The following is a 21,464-nucleotide window of genomic DNA, read 5'->3' on the forward strand; positions in this document are numbered from 1 at the left end:
CTCTGTCCCTTCTTCAGGACAAGGCGTACCGGAAACCCTGCTGTTGATGCAGGAACGATCAGGTCCGATTCATTTACAACCTGGCAGGCCTGAGGAATCGTCTGACCTGACCGAATGTTCTCGGGGTCGCCGCTTAGAGAGTGGGCATCTGGGTTCACCCGTGTCCACAGCACACTGTTTACTGTGTCCAGCTGGGCGCCCAGTCGAACCAAGAGGTCTGCACCAATACAGACCGAATTGGTCAGCTGAGGTGCTACCTGGAAGTAGTGAGCAAACTTCCTTTTTCCGATGGAGATGGAAGCTACACAACTTCCTTTGCTCCAAATGGACCTATGAGGTGGGGGTGCCCACCACAGAACCTGTGACTGCGTCACCAGGGTCACCTGACGGCTTCGCGACAGGTCCTCGAACAGACCTTCACTGATTATGGACTTCTCAGAGCTGAGGCTGAGAATTACATCATCAACCTGCACTTCTGCCACCTGGACCCCTCCCACCACCATGGGGTGGTAGTCCTGGTCCCCCTGAGGTACCAGGGCGCACAGAAAGGACTCCCATTCATTACCGGACAGGGAGATCCACTCTTCTTCAGGGATGAAAAAGGGGTGTGCTTAACCTGGCGGGTCAAGCAGCTGCTCGGAGCACTGCTCCTGTAGTTGGGAGACCGTGGGAGTGCTGGCCTGGGCAGGACTTCCCTGTAGTTTTGGAAAGCAAGAAGAGACATTTATTTCTCGTCCAGAGGAACCAGGTGGAACCTCCAACTCAGCTATAGTGTTCAGTGGGCACTGTGTGGTCACAGCATAACCACTGAACCCCCCTTTTTGCTGTACGACAGGCTTAGGGTTTTTGACCTGAGCCCACAATTTTCCACGCTGGCAGTCCACCAGAGGCTCCAGCCTGTCAAGCAGGTCTTGGCCAATGAGTAGTGGCTCTGTTTTAAACCTAGAGATGTAAACAGGATGCACCACATTCATTGGCCCGAACCTAAGTGCCACCCACACTCGGTGTGTGATCCTGGCCTGATCCTGGGTATAGCTGGAAATATCTATCTTACACGGTTCTACCTTAAGTCTGATGCCTTTTCCTTTCGCTACTTGCTGACATCAAACTAATTTCAGCCCCAGTGTCAATCAGTGCTTCTCTATCTAAGACCCTTTCAAGAGAAACCTTGATATAAATACGCATTGCTTTGCCTTTCTGGCTGAGATTCCCTAAGAATTGTTGGAAGCCTGCCTTTCCTTTGACTTCAGGGGCGGGGTCAGCGCCCAACTCAGAGTCACAGCCTTCTTTCAGGCAGGAACCCTCCCACCCAATCAGATAGACTGAGGGAGGGGTTTGGGATGGATCCCCGCCTCCTCCAGTGAGAAGGGGCGTGGTCCCCCTAAGCTCATTCACGCTTCCGGCATTCGGTGCGGAAGGTTTACCCTGTCCTGATCTCTCAAGCAGGGCTTGTTCAAGCCGGGCCAGACGGGCTGCAGTCGACTCCTTTTGTCCAGCCTTCTGATAGGCTCTGCCTGAGCCCTTGCCTTCCCCGTAGCGCTCACGGCGGCTCTGACGCTTAGTGCGGTCCTGCCTGCCTATTTTGCGCCGGGGCTTATAGGGCTCAGGAACCTCAGCTCCCTCAAGCTGAGGCGAGTCGTCAACCCTGCTGGCTTTAGTGGCGAACACGGCCGTTTTAGCAGGTTTTCGCTCTGAGGAAGCAGAGACTTCAGCTCCCCAGGCTTTTTGAGCCAACCTTCTAATGTCAGCCATTTTCATCGCTTTTGCATCAGTGTGCATCACAATCATTTTCCTGACTGAGGGATGCAGATTAGCAATGAATAAACCTTTGAAATTCACGTTCTCTTCGCAACCCTCTTCATTCCGCCCTGCAAAATAAGTGCGCCTAAGCCTCTCATAATAGTCGCGAGGGGCTTCAGCTTTTTCGTGCTTAATATGGTGCGCAGCGGCCACGGCAGCTATGGGATCGATAAAAGCCGAAAATTCTCCGATCATTGCCTGACACAGCTCCTCAAAGCTATTACAGACCTCCGGTCCTTGTCTAGACATCCACTCGTGGACCGCTCGGCTAGTAGTTTTCCTTACTAACATAGCCTTTTCCTGTTCGGACGCTCCGGGCATAAACTGCAAAGTATATCTCAGCTCATCGATGTAGGTTTCCACATTATTCCCTGACACTGACGGGTCAAACCTTTCTACATCTTTGGCTAACTGCCTCAGGGAGTGGAGGTTAATTTTTACGGTTTCTCTGCGGGCAGGGGGACGGCCGTGATCAGGAGCAGGGGGTCTATGCCTGAATTGCATCGCACTTGCGTCTCGCGCAGGACTCGGCGATCTCCCCCATGCCGATCCGACCACAGACCCTGGCCGGGAGAAACCTCCTCCCGGCGCGCTGGGTGAGCGCTCAGGACTGCTAGGTGGGCTGGCTTGCAAGTGGGATCTAGCCTGTTTTGCTTCCAGTACGGCAGCATCTAACTCCTTTTGCCTTTCCTGGCTTAGTTCATTTAAACTCTCAATTTCTTTTTCTTTTTCTTTCAAGCTCGCTTCCAGGTCTCTCCTAGCTACCTCAGCCGCAGTTTCTCTAGCAGACAGGTCATCTAATTTACCTAAAACTTCCCTGAGTCTGTCTTCACTTTCCTCATTTTTCACTCTCTTTTCTCTGATTATATCCAGCAACTCAACTCGCTCCGCCTTATATCTTTCTAGCTTTCCCTGAAGCTTTTGAAACTTTTTCAGCTCGGACAAAGACAGTTCCAGCTGTTTAGCTAGATTTAAGGCGAAACTCGATAGGACCTGAACTGCGTTCACGGACCCTCCTGTGTTAAGCTGGTTCGATACCTTAGCTACTAAATCTACTTGTAGCTTCTCAATATAATCAAAGTTCAACTTTTCGATACCGCTCCAGTAACCAGGATTGTCGTCGTTAGAAATAGTACTTATAAGCGACTCCACTTCAGACATTTTAGCAGCCATTGTCATTACGTCAGAGGAACTTTAAGAGTATTACTTTTTTTTCCTTTTACCAAAATACAGTATGGAATCTAAACACCCGAGCAGATGGATTTCCAATCAGCACACGTTATACTAAACGCTAGAAAACAGGGGGATTTCTTTGCGCAGTTATCAGCACACCCGGTATTCGCGTATAGAAGCCGCGGTGCTGTGCTGAACTTGAACTCACAGCAATATCAGTTATTCTGTGCGATTGATTCTCATTTCATTCTAAACTCAGCCCACCCAGGGACGCCATTAAATGTAGTGGTTTGATGGGTTTACTGAGACAATTATTAATTGTAACAGTAATCACGAGGTTGTTCGTTGGGGCTTTTAGAAAATCAATCGTCAGAACAACTAACAACGCACACACACGGGTTCAATACACGGGATACATTTATTAATATAACTGTGCACCAAACATATACTAGTCTGCCTGGATACGAGCGGCAGACCTTACGGTGAGGGTTATCAATATACAAGGTATATAATCTCGAAGAGATGCAAACACAAAGAGATACACAACAGAGAATATATGTCAATATATATCGTTCGGTTACCAAATCGCTAATCAGTGTTATTACCCACTGTTACTCTAAACTCGGAAGTAAATACATTACTCATGAATTAAATTGATAACAACTTGTGTTGAGGTACAATTGAATTCTCGAGACACAATGTAGAACATGGGGTTTACTTATCCACTGTGTTTGGATTTGGAATTTCCCGGCACGAACACCAAACCAGCTGACAGGCTCTGTTGCAGCCTCTGTTCCAGCGGTTGTCCAATGGGCGTTGTGTCGGCGTCCTCTGGCTACCGGCCAACCAGTCGAGGTGCAGCTCGGAGTAGGACGGGCGGAGGAATCTAACTGCGGCGCGCAGGGCAGTCGTTGCTCCGAGGGGATCTACCAGCAGTCCGGCTGGCTAGTAGAAAGTCTCTATGCACAGAGTCCTCACAAGTCACTCTTTTGCCTGGGAAGAAACTGGTTCGTTCCCGGTCCAGCGCTGCTTCTGAATAAGCTATTCAGGTTGTCGACGAGGGTCCAACTGTAGGCTGCCGTTGATCAAGCGGAGCATTCACGTTGGTAGAATTCTGAGTACGTACGGGATCCTCGGCCTCGCGCTTAGAACAAAGTCCAAGTCCTTTTGCAGACAACAGCAGTTGTCACGTGATTGTCTCTGAGGATGCGCGAAAATGGCCAAGGAGAGCCCAGAACTGAGCTTGCGCTCCCTTTTTGATCAAGACCCAGATGTGTGCTGATTGGTTGAGAGTTTGGCGGGCATTGGAGACCCACGTGGTATTACCACGCCCTGCCAGTCCCTGATTGGTTGGTCAAGGTGAGATATAAGTCACTTACTCTTGACACTTAGGAATGCAGTCCAGATGTCCATTCGGCACTCCTTAGACTGATAGGCGCCAATGGATGACCATTGATCATGATAGCCAGGCTCAGCTAATTGCATCCCCGTCTGGGAGCTTGGTTCTTATCACAAGAAAACACTCTTAAATCAACTTGCATGAATTCTTTCTCTGTGGCTGCACCACAGAGATGGAGGGTGAGATGGGGCCTCTTTTAGGAGCATACCAGCGCTTAATTCTGTCTTATTAACAAGCATTGCCGCTACAGCTGACACCATCTGAAACCCCTCTGATTGGGGAAAAAAGACCTGCTGATCTGTTCTACATACCAGGAATAGGATTTCTTTCTATTCAAAACGTGTATTTTAAACGTTTAATTAAGACGGAATTAAGACTTTTGGGTTGTAATTTAAAAAAAGACAAAATGCAATTTAGAGCTTTCTGGCAAGAGGAGTCGGGTTCGGATAGGGCGGACCCAAAAACTCAGACTTGAGGAGTTAAAAGCTGCCTTTATTTTTCCTCTCCGTCACCACCTGCCAGCGAGCTCTCACGCGCCCCTACCAGAGAGAGAAACACCCAGGGGTGCAGAACCAGGGAACTATTTACATATTAAAACTATTTCCCAAATTTAATATGTGCTTTTCTATATTTATTGTCAATTGATTGTCCATAATATTGCTATTGTTAATTTCTCTAAAGCTTTGTGATAGTTTACCCAGTTTACCCATTGTTATTAAAAATGACTTGGATTCGAACATGTTGTGATATTTAGAAATATAAAAAGTCAATTAATTATCCATAATATTGCTATTTTACTTTTTCAAAGAAATGTTTGTTAATAGAAAAGTCATGGTGCCGGCTGGATTTGAACATAAAACCTCTGGTTTGCAAGCGTGGCACCGAGACCATAACACTACACACAAGGTCACATGAGGAGTGGTGTAAAAGCCCTACACAAACAGTATCAACAGACATTGTACAGCGTGTACTACTGTGTTGCAGTATATGAATATAATTATATCGTTATTAATTTCTTTAGATATACGATTCCATATTATATTAGCAGAAAAGCTTAAAACTACAACTTTTTATACACGCTATTTCACGTTAGTTAAAGACTTCGATGCTTAAAATGTTTAAGGAGGAATGGAATACTGGTGTGTATTTTTTCTTTAAAGTACCGAGACCAGCCATATACTGTAATACTGTATGTTTCTGTTTAAAGAAATGAATATTGTTTATGGCATTCACACACGTTATGCTCTTATTCTTTATATGGTCAGCTACTAAGATTTCCCTTCAGTGGTAAAATTCCATATAAGTATTCAATACTAAAACGGGCACAGTAAAGACATTTAAATCTTTCTACGACTGATCAATGGACCACGAGTGCCCCTGTCGGTCAACAAATCATGTACCGCAGTACTTTGCATCACGATGCGCGAGGCCGTAGCCAATTACCCGCGGTACGTGTCTGTGACGCGTACTTTGAATGGCTGCATCTGTATACTATCTGGAGAAGCAGAAACCCAGACATCTTTCCTCATATGAATGCAAATACTCTCCCCAATCAGAGATGATTCATAGTGAAAGAGAAGAAGCTTACTGACATCAAGCTTGAGGAGATCCAGGCAGATGTCAAAAGGTCATTGGAAATGTATGTTGCCTTGGCTGATGAAAGACTCCATTCCTTGTAGTCTGATATGCAGCAACAACCGGAAATTCAAACAAGTGAACAACAACAGCAAGCTACACCAGACACCAATAGCAATGGAGAAGCAAAAGAGATGGAGAGTAGAATCAACTCAAACCTGCTCAAAATAAGGACCTACAGCCTAAGTGACCGCAAAATAATTAATAAAGTAAGACTCATCAAATTTTAGTAGCAAATATTGCACTAGCGAAGATGGCACGAGGTAACTATGTGAATCTCATTGAATTCAATGAGCTTATGTACACAACTGCTGCTGTCATAACCAATGAGGTGAAGTAGAAAAAACTCTGAAGACTATCCCTAGAGAAAAAAAAAAGAAAAAGAGGATTCAGAAGACCATTGAGTCCCACAGGAAATATACAGATGCAGCCATTCAAAACAAGCGGGCGATACCGCATTATTTTGCGGTGCGCTTGACGCAGTGTACCGCAAGTTACCGTATTAATACCATAAATTCTCGCATAGTGCCGCATGATACCACGTGGTACTGCAAGTAAAATAATAGTATTTGGAATTTCCGCAAGGTGGCGCTAATAAAGCTCAACCTCTCATGTTTGAGCTGTCGCCATCAAAGTCTTTGCCGAAGATATTACTAAGAGTATTAATAATGAATGACCTTGGACAAGCTGTAAACTCAAAGTATTGCCCTGGTCCACATTCTTTTTTTCATTGACCGTCTTTGTAAAAGTAACACCACAGCATATTGCAATCACGCATTTGTTTCCAATCATGCAAAGTACAGTAATTTTTGAGAATCTCCGATTCACCATGCCTTTCACATGCTCATAAAAGATATTGATTTAGGAACATAAACATATTACTGTATGCAAACTGTACTGTATACAGTATGTATGTTTAATGTCTTTATTGTGCCCGTTTAAGTATTGAATATTAATATGGAATTTTACCACTGAAGGGAAATCTTAGTAGTTGTGCATAAAAAGAATAGGAGCATACTGTAACATGTGTGAAAGCCATAAATGATATTAATTTTGGAACATAAACATACAGTATATGGCTGGTCTCGGTACTTTAAAGAAAAAATACACACCAGTATTCCATTTCTCCCTAAACATTTTAAGCATCGAAGTCTTTAACTAACATGTGAAATAACGTGTATAAAAATTGGTAGTTTTAAGCTTTTCTATGAATACGCTCGATACTGGAGTCAACAAGCATACTTTTAGAATTTGATTAATAGGGAATATAATATGGAATTGCGTATCTAAAGAAATCGATAACGATATTAATGTACTGCAACACAGTAGTACACGCTGTTGTAGCGGTGAGGCTTATTAATAAGGCAGAATTAAGTGTTTCTGAGCTTCCCAAATGAGGCCCCATTTCTCTGTTCATCTCTGTGGTGCAGCCACAGAGAAACCATTCATGCAAGATGTTTTCTTTTGATAAGGACAGCTCCCAAAGGGGGATGCACTTAGCTAAGCCTGGCTATCATGATCAATGGTCACCCATTGGCGCCTATCTGTCTAGGGAGTGCCAGTTGGACATCTGGACTGCATTACTAAGTGTCAGGACTAAGTGACTCATATCTCACCTTGATCAACCAATCAGGGACTGGTAGGGCCGAGTAACCCACGTGGGACTCTGATGCCCATGGAACTTTCAGCCAATCAATGAGCTGAAGTTCCTCCAGGTAAAACAGGCAACACAGAGAGCCTGGGAGATTCAGATTCAGAAGGGATTCTGGAGAGGATTCTGTGGACTGTTCTAAAGGGAATTCAAAGGAGAATTCCAGGGCAGGACGGCCCAGGAGCAGAAGGCTCCCAAGGGCAGGACATCCTCGCAGCGCGCCTCCTGACCATCCTGAGACTCAGCCCGGACAACCACGGAACGGCCAGTGTGTCCGAGTGCCAGAACTTTCCTTTGTTCTAAGAGTCTAGAGTGGAGGTTGCCAGAGAGTAACCAGCAGCAGGCCTCGTGAACAGGTCGGAACTGTGAACAGCTGAATCACTATTCAGAACTAGCTCTTCATTAGGAACGAACCGGTCCTCTTCCTGACTTGCTGGGACCCACAGTCATCTTTTCTCCTGTGCACAAACTTTGCTAGTTAAAGCCAACACTAACTAGCCGGTCAGTGAGCATCAGCAGCGCACCGTCGCAAGCCGCACAGCACAGCCTGGCACCGAGCCAGAGAGCGCGGATTGGACAGCAACAGCCTGCAACTGTTTCTTTGTGCCCGCAGGAGATCTGAATCCCCAAAGATTGGATGAGTATTCAACTTCAATGCATTACAGCTCAAGAATTCAATTGTTATCCCAACCAGTTGATATCAATTTAATTCCTAAGAGTTATGTACTTGTTTCGAGTATCTAATGTAGAAGTTATAACCAAGTTCATTTATGAAACGGTCTTAATGAATGATATACTGAACGTATGTCCTCTTGATATATGTAACACTTCGTAACTGATTGAATATATATCTTTTGTATTCTGATAACCCTCTCGATAAGATCTGTTAGTTTAAGGCATATTCTATGTATTAATAAATGTATCCTCGTGTATTAGTACCTGTGTGTGTGCGTTGTTTGAGTTATGTCGCATGGTTGGACTCTAAAGCCATCAAAAGAATCAACTTTGTGATTTACTGCTACAATTAATTATTGTCTCAGTAAATGCCCAAACCCTACAGAACTGGTGCCTTCAGAGAGCCACTAACATTACATATTTGGCGTCCCTGAAACGGCTATGAATCACTACATTATTTGGCGTCCCTGGCCCGGGCGTGGCAAGACTGAAATGAGTCAGCCAAGCGAATAATTCATATAAAACGCCGCGGGTTTCATACACGACAATACAGTGTGCTGAAAGCCGAAAGGAAAAAAAGTTCCCCTTGCTCTTTAAGCAGTGCTTGATTGTTTTGTGATCTTTTGCGATCTACCGGGTTGATTGCATACTTGATCTTGTGGTTTTCTGTGGTAAAACTGTAATTTCGTACTTAAAAGTAATACTCTTTAAGTTTAACGATGGTTGCAAAAAGGTCTGAATTCGAGTCGCTATTAAGCACTCTCTCTAGCAGCGACAGGTCTGACCACGATCTCTTCCATATCTCCGTCAGCGGAGAAGCTAGAATAAATCTCCATTCTCTGAGAGAGCTAGCGAAGGACATAGAGAGATTTGACCCCGCAGTGTCAGAGAATAATATCAAGAGTTATATTCAAGACCTCAGGTATACCCTGCAGTACCTGCCAAACGCCACAGAACAGGAGAAAGTGTTTCTGGTCAGGAAAACTACCAGCAGAGCTGTACATGAGTGGATGGCTAGGCAGATGAAAGAAGTCTGTAATGACTTTGAGCAGCTATGTCAAGCACTTATCGAAGAATACAGTGCGTTTATTGACCCGACTGCCGCGATAGCCGCCGCACTTAACATTAAGCACGAGAGAGCAGAGTCCCCTCGCGAATATTACGAGAGACTTAGACGAACTTATTTTGCAGGGCGAAATGATGAGGGTTGCGAAGAGAACACACATTTCAAGGGTTTATTCATTGCGAATCTCCACCCATCAGTCAGAAATATGATCTTAATGCATACAGATGCACACACCATGAAAATGACTGATATTAAGAGATTCGTGCAGAAAGCCTGGGAGTATGATGTCCAAAGTCGCTCTGAGAAAAAAGCTGTTAAAGCGACTGTGTTCGCCGTCAGAGCCAGCAGGGTTAACTCCCTCCTGCTCGAAGGAGCACAGGTTCCTGAGCTGGCTAAGCCCCGTTCCAAAGCACTCACACAGGACTGCACCCAGCGTCCTAAGTGCCATGAGAACACCGGGGGAGGGAAAGGGCTAGATAAAGCTGAACAAAAGGATTCAGTAGCCGCCCGCCTGGCCAGGCTTGAACAAGCTTTATTAAGACAGGGACAACCGCTCCCCAAGGCTGCCGGAAACGTGAATGAGCTGATACTCTCCACTGGAGGAGGCGGAGACCCTGATTGAGCGGAAGAGTTCCTGCCTGGATAAGGTCAGCCACTCCCAAGCGAGTGCTGACTCCACCCCTGAAGTCACAGAGCAGGCAGTAAAACAGAGAGGAAAAGCAGGAAGCTTTTACCTCAAGGCTGCCATGGGAGATGTCTTACCCAGTGAGACACTGATTGACACTGAGGTTGAAAGGTGTTTGATGTCACACGGCAAGCTCAAACGGGTAGAAAAAGAAAAGGGCATGCGACTCAGAGAGGAACCTTTGGTGGATCACCAGAAAGGCAAAGTGTGGAAACAGGTCAAGGCTCCTAAGTCTTCTGTACAGAAGGAAAGGGGGGCCAAGAGGCAGACTGTGCTCACACAGTGCCCACCGAACACAGAAGCCCATGCGGAGATTCCTTCTGTTCCCTCTGGACAAGAAATAAAAATATTTTCTTGTTCCCCGAATATACAGGGAAGTCGTGTCCCGGCCGAGGTCTCAACAGCCTCCCTGCCACAGGAGCGGTGCTCCAAGCAGCCGCCTGATCCACCAGGTAAAGCACACACCTTTTACATCCCTAAAGAGGAGCAGATCTCCCCACCTGGCGATGAAAAGGAGCTTTCCCTGTGCACCCTGGCACCCAAGAGGGGTCAGGACCACCACCCCGCAGTGGTGGAAAGGATCCAGATGGCAGGAGAGCAGGTTGGTGATGTAGCCCCCACCCTTAGCCCTGAGAGGTCCTCTATTAGTGAGGATCTGCTTGAGCAGCTGTCACAGGGTCACCGCCAGGTGCCCCTGGTGCAACATTCACAGGTTAGACAGGAGGTCCAGCTGGACGCTGAGACTACTGCGCTGTGGATTCCCTCTGCTTTGACCCAGGGAACCTGCAGTCAGGTAACATTATTTCTCACGACTACCAGGTAGTGAGTGAGACTGACCTGATTGTTCCTGCCTCAACGGCAGGGTTTCCAACACACCCAGTCCCCCAGAAGGGACAGGGAATGAAAGCCGAGCCGGTTTTCTTACAGCCACCAGCTCAGTCTGTCAGTCTGAGTCTGACCAACAGTGGTTCAGCCAGACTGGAGCTGGATGGTCAAGTCATCCGCCTGCCAGTGCAGGACATCGCAAAGAGAGGTGTCAGAATCCCCGCCTGCACTGACATGGGCCTGGTGAGTGATAGTAAGTTCAAAGACAGTGAACTAGCTATCCCAGTGCTGGGGCAGCTCCCTGAACCCCTAGCTAGGGAAGGGGGGAGCGAGCAGGTGTCCTACACCTACCCCCAGCAAACGATTGGAAACATGCCGATAGAGGGATTCCTCAATCAGGAAGTGTGCAGGGTGGACCTGAACAGTGAGAATAGGATAACAATCCCAGATCACTCAGGTGCTCCAGATGACCACTCAGCCGAGGGTCAGGCATGCTCCACCACTGCACCACCCCCTGCAGGGTTCCTAGAGCACAGGCATGAACAAATCGAAAAAGCAAATGCCCTGGAAAAGGAGGAGCAGCATCAGCAGCTGCGTCAGATCTCCCCAGATTTCCAGGATGTTGGTGCCCAAGATGCCACATGGCATACTGAGAAAGACACCATGTACACGCTGCACCAGCTTGGAAAGGCAACAGTCACTCAGAAGGAGATGACTGGGATCAGCCACCCGAAAAGACTTTTGGGAGGACTGATTGCTGCCGCCACTGTTGCACGTTTGCTTTTTCTGGTAGGTTTGTGTGCTACTGGCACTCTCACCCTGACTGCCCCAAGAAGGCAGGTGTCAGAGAGGCCAGAGGGTAGTGACAGACTGTATCGACAGCAGCAAAAGTTGGAAAGCTTAGGGAAAACCCTACAGGCAACTTCCTATGCAACAGGGTTAAACCTTATTCCCCAAACAGTGGACATGATTGTTGGTGTTATACAGTGGGTTTATGCTTGTGTGCAACAGGCCAGAATGTTGACACAAGACCTGTTAAGGGGGTTTAGTGCCACTGTGGCCAGTCTAGCCATGGCACAATTCCCAACCCACTTGATTCCACTCTTCTCAGTAGAGGAGTATGTGACATTAACCCCATCGCTCATAGCTCACCCAGAAGGCAATCCAAGATTGAATTCGGTTCCAAGTCTTGAGATGGGTATGGCTACCAAAGCTATCCATTGGCTGTGTCTAAACGATTCACCAATGAAGGGTGTAAAGCTACTAACGAGCAGAGGGAGGTTAATGGACCCCATGAAGAGCAGGTGGGAAGTAAATGGCTGGTCAGCACACCACATTTAACTGACACTATGACTTGTGACGGGCATGATACAGCTACCGCAATGCAGCTACCTAATCAAACAGTTTTCCTGTAAGTTCCCAAGGAGGCCATAGTACAGCATGGTAACTTAACACTGTACGGTCTGGAACCAGACGATATAAGACCAAACTTGAGGTCTTGGATGCCTTCAGGTGCCACACTATTGAATTGGATAGAAATCCAAGAAACAGTAAGCCCTGAAGAGGTACAGGTAGTTAGTTTGCTTTAATGGAACAAACCTCCAAACCACCCTAGCAGATACCCAACACAGGTGTTGTGGTTTATCGGAGGGCTGGGAACAGGAACCGTTGTTATTGTAACACTACTGCCGGGTAGCCGGATCATGACTGACAGTGTACTCTGAATGCTGTACTCTTGCATCAAAATGTACTCTGGCTAGCATGAATGAGTCAAAGGTAGCATGTCAAAAGAAAGGAAGTGACTTCTCCCCAAATATCTACCACAGAGGTATCAGAAAGTGACAGTGAACTTCCTCATGTGTAATTCCTAGACTGAGATAATGTCTCCTACCGTGTTTATACATACTCCAGATGTTATTCATCCTGTTTGTATCCAATGCTGGTTCCGGTATGAATTCTCGAGGAGTAATGTAGACATTTAAGATTAATGTTCTAATGGCAAGGCACATCACTTAACTCTGTTTTGTTTTGAAGGCAACAATGCCTCGGGACCTCGTGGCCTTCAAAAAGGGGGGATATGTAGCGGTGAGGCTTATTAATAAGGCAGAATTAAGTGTTTCTGAGCTTCCCAAATGAGGCCCCATTTCTCTGTTCATCTCTGTGGTGCAGCCACAGAGAAACCATTCATGCAAGATGTTTTCTTTTGATAAGGACAGCTCCCAAAGGGGGATGCACTTAGCTAAGCCTGGCTATCATGATCAATGGTCACCCATTGGCGCCTATCTGTCTAGGGAGTGCCAGTTGGACATCTGGACTGCATTACTAAGTGTCAGGACTAAGTGACTCATATCTCACCTTGATCAACCAATCAGGGACTGGTAGGGCCGAGTAACCCACGTGGGACTCTGATGCCCATGGAACTTTCAGCCAATCAATGAGCTGAAGTTCCTCCAGGTAAAACAGGCAACACAGAGAGCCTGGGAGATTCAGATTCAGAAGGGATTCTGGAGAGGATTCTGTGGACTGTTCTAAAGGGAATTCAAAGGCGAATTCCAGGGCAGGACGGCCCAGGAGCAGAAGGCTCCCAAGGGCAGGACATCCTCGCAGCGCGCCTCCTGACCATCCTGAGACTCAGCCCGGACAACCACGGAACGGCCAGTGTGTCCGAGTGCCAGAACTTTCCTTTGTTTTAAGAGTCTAGAGTGGAGGTTGCCAGAGAGTAACCAGCAGCAGGCCTCGTGAACAGGTCGGAACTGTGGACAGCTGAATCACTATTCAGAACTAGCTCTTCATTAGGAACGAACCGGTCCTCTTCCTGACTTGCTGGGACCCACAGTCATCTTTTCTCCTGTGCACAAACTTTGCTAGTTAAAGCCAACACTAACTAGCCGGTCAGTGAGCATCAGCAGCGCACCGTCGCAAGCCGCACAGCACAGCCTGGCACCGAGCCAGAGAGCGCGGATTGGACAGCAACAGCCTGCAACTGTTTCTTTGTGCCCGCAGGAGATCTGAATCCCCAAAGATTGGATGAGTATTCAACTTCAATGCATTACAGCTCAAGAATTCAATTGTTATCCCAACCAGTTGATATCAATTTAATTCCTAAGAGTTATGTACTTGTTTCGAGTATCTAATGTAGAAGTTATAACCAAGTTCATTTATGAAACGGTCTTAATGAATGATATACTGAACGTATGTCCTCTTGATATATGTAACACTTCGTAACTGATTGAAGATATATCTTTTGTATTCTGATAACCCTCTCGATAAGATCTGTTAGTTTAAGGCATATTCTATGTATTAATAAATGTATCCTCGTGTATTAGTACCTGTGTGTGTGCGTTGTTTGAGTTATGTCGCATGGTTGGACTATAAAGCCATCAAAAGAATCAACTTTGTGATTTACTGCTACAATTAATAATTGTCTCAGTAAATGCCCAAACCCTACAGAACTGGTGCCTTCAGAGAGCCACTACATTACATTTTGGCTATGGCAACGTTACATATTTGGCGTCCCTGAACGGCTATGAATCACTACAGTTCTGTAGGTGAACTTGTGATTCTTGTGACTGTTAAGACTTCTATAATATAAGTATTGACTTGCTCATGAAAGCATCCCAGTTTACAACAACTAGAGTGTAAATGAAGTAGCACATATGCTGTGTTTATGTGCTGCATTCACAACTGTGGGTGGAAAAATGCCCCACATCTCAACACAGGTTTGCCATAAAAGACCTTCCAAAAATAAAATCCACACTCTGAACATAATTAGTTTAAAAGATACATGTGTTTATTTTATCCATTTTGATAAGACTGTTGGATTTTTATTTTTGTGCAAAGTCAGTGGGTTTTTGCTGTCCTGAGTTTTTTTTCTGAAAACTAAATATAGATCCCTCTTTCCCATAAATGCACTTGTTCTAACTCATTCCAGACATATGTTTTCTGTATAATCTATCATTAGGTCATAATACATTCCCACAAGATCAGAATTTACAGTGTTGGAAATCAAGAGAGGACATAATATGGTAGAACAAAGGTCTTGTGCTTTTAAAAAAAGGGAACTTTAACATACCGTTAGATTTACTGTTGATTTTAGTGTCTGCCATTTTTAGTTCAGTGAAACCATCAGTTCTTTTATTATAAAGCAGTTCTTAATTGTAATTTGAATTTCAGTCTTTTTTATGTACACCAGTGAAGTCTGATTTGGTTCTTGGGATGTTACTGTATTCTGCACTGTGGAAATTGCTGTCATTGTTTCCTTTGACTGTTCCCGAATACACAAACTTTGTATTTCTCTGCCAAATAAGTACTAGAAAAAAATAATTTCTGTTAATAATAATGTGGTTATATATAATGATCATGTCACCGATGTCGGAAGGGACGAACTGGAGAGCAGGAGAGTGAAAAGACCCTATGCGCAGTGGCGAGACGGGGGTTAGCCCGGGCTCAGCTTTTCAGGGAATGCCGTATATGCCCTCAGGTAGTGGACGTGGGGCGACCTGGTGCTAGGCGGGTTTCAGGAAATCCGAACGTAAATGCTGAGCCCAGGCAGAATGAAAGACCAGGAAATATATAGCCCCAGAGAGAGAGAGAAACAGCAGACTGGACACCAGAGGCAGACGCATGGAAGTAGCCCTTCTCATCAACTCCAACGGGAGGTACATTGATGAGCACAGGCTCTTCTCGGGACTACAAACAGCAAAGCTCTGGTGTCCGATGACAGAGAAGGCCCTGCAGCTGCTCTCCAGGTCGGTCCTGGGAGCACATCATCATTCACACTGGCACCAATGACCTGAGGACCCAGATGGAGCAGGTGGCCCAGTCCATCAGGAGAGTGGCAGAGAGGGCTATACAGGAGTTCCCTCGTGCCTGAATTGTCATCTCCACCCTGCTGCCGAGACAGGACGAGCAGCACCACACCATCCAGAGAATCAATGCTGAGATCTCACAGTGCTGCGCCCTGCTCCCAAACGTCTACCTGGCCCACCACTCCACCCTTGGACCACAGCATCTACACGACCATAAACACCTCAAAAAACAGACCATTGGACTCTTCACAAAAACTCTGAAAGACACCACACTGGGCAGACACCCAAACAGCACCCCAGAGAGAAACAGGAGGACTACCAGAGGAACGCCCCAGCTAACACACCCCCAACCCAGACCAGCTCAACCCACAAAGAACAGAACCAGCAGCACCCTACAGCCCTCCAACCCAGACCAACGACCGAACAGGACCAGAACCAGCACCCCACCCCGCGCCCCTCACCCAGACCAGCGGCTGAACCAGACCAGAACCACAACCCCCCCACCCACCCAGCACAACAGCAGAGCCGGACCGAGCCCCTCCTGCACAGCTACGCCACAGCCCTGGCCAGACCAGTGGTCCCGAGCGGTTTGGAGCTGGGAGAAATCCGGCAGCTCCTGAAAATCATCTGCACCCGGCTTATGATCCAGAATTTATCAAGGATGTAGAGGAGACAAACATCATGATCCCACAGGAGACATGGTGTTGAAGAAACTTGGCTACCCACTGTCCCCCAGGCTACAAGGAGATCATGGTGCCCTCTGTCAAAAAAACGCAAATCACTCGGGGCAGAGACTCTGGGGGGATCATTGTGTGGTACAGAGCGGAGCTCAGTCTCTCCATACAATTAGTAAAGAAAGAAGAGTCACGAGTTTGGCTTAAAATCAGAAGAAATACCATCTGTACAGAAAATGAGGTCTTCCTGTGTGCTGTCTACATCCCACCCTCAGAATCCCCCTACTACAGTGAGGGAATTCTCCCCAGTCTCCACACGGAGATCGGTCACTTCCAGGGCCAGGGAAACGGGCTGCTCTGTGGTGACCTCAATCCACGAACAGGCACACTGGCTGACTTCACCAGCACACAGGGAAACACTCACGTATTCGGACAATCCCCTCTGTACCACACACCGGTCACCTCACACAGGTGCAGCCATGACACCACGGTCAGCAGCACCAGGCGTGAGCTGCTCCAGCTCTGTCAAGGCCTGGGCCTATACATCATCAACGGCAGGACTAGAGGGGACTCTCTAGGCAGGTTCACCTACAGCTCAGCTCTGGGCAGCAGTGTGGTGGACTATGCCATCACTGACCTGGACCCCTCCTGTATCAGTGCCTTCACTGTCAGGCCACAAACTCCCCTCTCCGACCACAGCCAGATCACACTCTACATGAAGAGAGCACACCAGCACAGAGACACACTGACACAGCCCAGCCAGCTGTATGACCTCAACCAGGCGCACAGATGGGACACAGACAGCCTAGACAGATACCAAACTGCACTGGGCGATGACGTAATTCAGACACTGTTGGACACATTCCTAAACACTCCATATCAAACCAACAAATTAGGCATTAACCTAGCCACACAAAAATGAAATCACCTATTCCACTAACAAGCATCAAAATCTAAGCTAAAAACAACTAAATCAAAAATCTACCAAAAAACAAAAGCAAAAGAAAAGTGGTTTGATACGGAGTGCAAAAACATCAGAAATGCACTATGAAAAAGTCTCAAATGAAAAACAGACAACCACACAACACAGATCTGCGCCTCAGGTACTGTGACATGGTAAAACTTTACAAACACATGCTGAAAAAGAAAAGAAACACATACATAAACAAACAACTTGCAGAAATTGAGGAGTCACTAAATCAGAACTGTTTCTGGAAGAAGTGGAACAATTTAAACAAATCAAAACCAGAAGAATTGGCCATCCAAAATGGAACAATCTGGCAAACATACTTTGAAAATCTCTATCAAAAGCTCTCAAATACAAATCAATCAGACCAAAACACCATTTATGAAAAACTCAAAATTTTGGAATTGGCTATCAAAGACAACCAAAACCCTTTAGACTCCCCAATCACTGAGCAGGAGCTACTGGACAAACTCCAGGCCCTCAGACCACGCAAAGCCTGTGGCCACGATGGAGTCATAAATGAGATGCTGAGACACAGCAGCCCAAAGTTGCAACAAGCCCTGCTCAAACTCCTCAATCTCATCATGACAGCCGGATGTTTCCCCGAGGCCTGGAACCAAGGACTGATCACACCCATCTATAAGAATGGAGATAGACTTGATCCCAACAACTACCGGGGCATCTGTGTGAACAGTAACCTAGGGAAGGTATTCTGCAGTATCCTAAATACACGAATACTGGCCTTCCTTACTGAACACAATGTCCTGTGTAAAAGTCAGATTGGCTTCTTACCAGATCACTGCACATCTGATCACATTTACACCCTACACACACTGATAGACAAACACGTCCACCAAAAACACAAAGGAAAAAAGTTTGCTTGCTTTGTCGATTTCAAAAAAGCATTTGACTCGATTTGGCATGAAATATTGTTTTACAAATTACTCCAAATTGACATAGGGGGCAAAGTGTACGACATCATTAAATCAATGTATTCAGAGAGCAAATGTGCAGTGAAAATTGGAAACAAAAGTACCAAATTCTTCACCCAAGGCCATGGGGTGAGATAGGGCTGCAGCCTGAGCCCAACACTGTTCAATATCTATATCAACGAATTAGCAGGAATGTTGGAGCAGCCTGCAGCTCCTGGTCTCACACTACACAACACAGAAATCAATTTCCTGCTCTACGCAGATGACCTGGTCCTGCTGTCGCCCACAGAACAGGGGCTGCAGCAGAACCTGGCACTGCTGGAGCAGTACTGTCAGACCTGGGCACTGACAGTCAATCTGGACAAGACCAGAGTTATGGTTTTCCAGAAGAAAGCCAGACCTCAGGGAAACAGGTACAAATTGGAGCACACATCCAGCTACACATATCTTGGTCTCACCATCAACTCTTCTGGGAGTTTTGACCTGGCAGTGAAGGCAATGAGGGAGAAGGCACTCAGGGCTTTCTACGCAATAAGAAGGAAGCTCTTTAACATCAACCCACCAACAAGAATCTGGCTCCAAATATTTGAAAGTGTAATCCAACCCATTGCCCTATACAGTAGTGAAGTGTGGGGTCCCCTCACAGACCAGGATTACACTCAATGGGACAAACACCCGACAGAAATCTGTAGAAATATCCTCCATGAGAAAAACACCTAACAATGGGTGCAGGGCCAAATTAGGCCAGTACCCACTATTGATAAACATACAGAAAAGAATATTAAAGTATTGGCTACACCTAAAAAACAGCGACCAAAATTCCTACCACCACAAAGCCCTGCTGAGCCAAGAGCTGGGACGAAAACAGAGCCCCCTGAGCCAGCTGGTCCTGAGGCTCACTGACCTGAGCCACACCGACACTAACCAGCATCAGGACAGCACTGCGAGAGCACCACAACTCAGACTCAACCACATCACAGCACAGATCAAACAGCAATATCTCACACACTGGGACACAGACACACAAAAACAACATAAACTGGAATGCTACAGAACCCTAAACAGACAATACACACTAGCCAAATATTTGACCAAGATAAGAAACAACAAACAGAAACAGTTTTATGAGTGATTAATGCAGAAATCCAGGTAATTTCAAAGGGTTCACAAACTTTTTCTTGCAACTGTATGAGGACATTTATAAAAGCTGTGTAAGTTTCTTTAACAAATTCAGTCAAGGAGTTTAATTATTAAGGTTTGTAATTGCCAGAGTTCCCCATAATCCAAAACTTAATCCACTTGTTTTACCTCACATACATACAAAACACTCCTTCACAATGTGAACATGAGAGGCAAAACTAGTGAACGTGAATGCATTTTATGTGTATGTGACAAGTAAAACTAATGAATGTGAGAGCATATGTTTATATGAGAGGAAAAATGGAGAGTGTGAGAGCATTTTACATGTGTGAGAGGTGAGTTATGGCCCAATGTAGGCTGTCCATCTAAATGGCACAATGTGATTGGCTGAGAAAATGTATCAACAAGCTTTCTCATTTTCTGCTGCGCTCTAAGATAGAGGAAAGAAATCAACCTCAACCGCAACAAGCACTAAGCCAAGCCGTAGCTTTATTTAATAACATCTTAGCCACACCAGAAGCAATAGCTTCATTGTCATTGGCTATAACGCCTGCACCAAGCCAGTTGGTCTCTGTTCTTCTCCAGGTTTCACTGTCTGATAACCTACTCTCCCGGATCCAAGAACCTTATGGGTGATTCTCAATCCCACCTCTATGACCCTCCAGAGCAAGCAAACTCGTTGGATCCCATCATCCCTCCTAGCAAGATCCTCGCTGTCAGGTGGGGCATCGAAGATCAGGTCAGGTGTGACCTGGTTGGCCATACAGATTCCCCTCCGGACAAACTCTTTGTTACCAACCAGGCCAGCAGTTCTCCAGTGCGGCCACGACTCCCATTTCACCAGCCACCCTGGTGCTTGACGCACTCTGGAGCTGATTACAAGGGACTTCTAGTGGCCTATCATGAAGTATGATGTCACCGAGTATGTCCGAGCATGTGCCATATGTGGGATTAAGTCCCCTCACAGAAAGAAGGCCAGACTCCTCCACCTCCTCCCCGTGCCCGAACGCCCCTGGTCGCATGTCTCTGTGACTCCTTACGGACCTCCCAGAGAGCCAAGGCAAAACTTAAATAATGGTCATCGTTTTCTAAGTCGGCCCACTTTGTTCCCCTACCTGCCTTACCTTCCGCCTGGGAGTTGGCAGACTTATTTGTCCACCATGTATTTAGGTATTCCTAAAGTGTCATCTTGGATAGAGGTCCCCAGTTTATATCAAAATTCTGGAAGATCTTTTGCAAATCTCTGGGAATCTCTTTCACTAACCTCAGGTTACCATCCTGAGGCCAATGGGCAAACAGAACCATCAGAACTAATTATCCAATCAGGCCCCCGTTAACCACCACTCCGCTTGGTTTCAGACTACTTAAGGGCTCTTCACCACTACCACGGTGCTCAGTATGGGGTATACCAGTAAAGCTCCTCGTTTTCGTCCTTCATCAGTGGAGGAAATACCACTGGAATTGCCTTTATAGTTTTTGATAGCCTGCAAGCCACATGCACCTTTAGTCACCCACAAGCTGTTTTTCTAATTTGTCCTTGTATTCCTGTTTTGCCAATTTAACAGCTTTTCCCAGGACGTACCTTGATTTCTTATACTGTTCTATGTTACCTGACTGAAAGGCAGCATTCTGTACTTTAAGCTTATAGCGAATATATTTTTTAATCCATATTCTGATAACCCTCTCGATAAGATCTGTTAGTTTAAGGCATATTCTATGTATTAATAAATGTATCCTCGTGTATTAGTACCTGTGTGTGTGCGTTGTTTGAGTTATGTCGCATGGTTGGACTCTAAAGCCATCAAAAGAATCAACTTTGTGATTTACTGCTACAATTAATAATTGTCTCAGTAAATGCCCAAACCCTACAGAACTGGTGCCTTCAGAGAGCCACTAACATTACATATTTGGCGTCCCTGAAACGGCTATGAATCACTACACTGTACAATGTCTTTTGATTCTGTATGTGTAGGGCTGTTTCACCTCTCCACATATGGCATTATGGGTGGTACTGTGGTCTACGTTCCCTACTTA

This window comes from Lepisosteus platostomus, chromosome 10 (assembly GCF_059453375.1).
Source record: "Lepisosteus platostomus isolate fLepPlt1 chromosome 10, fLepPlt1.hap1, whole genome shotgun sequence".
Classification (NCBI taxonomy): domain Eukaryota; kingdom Metazoa; phylum Chordata; class Actinopteri; order Semionotiformes; family Lepisosteidae; genus Lepisosteus; species Lepisosteus platostomus.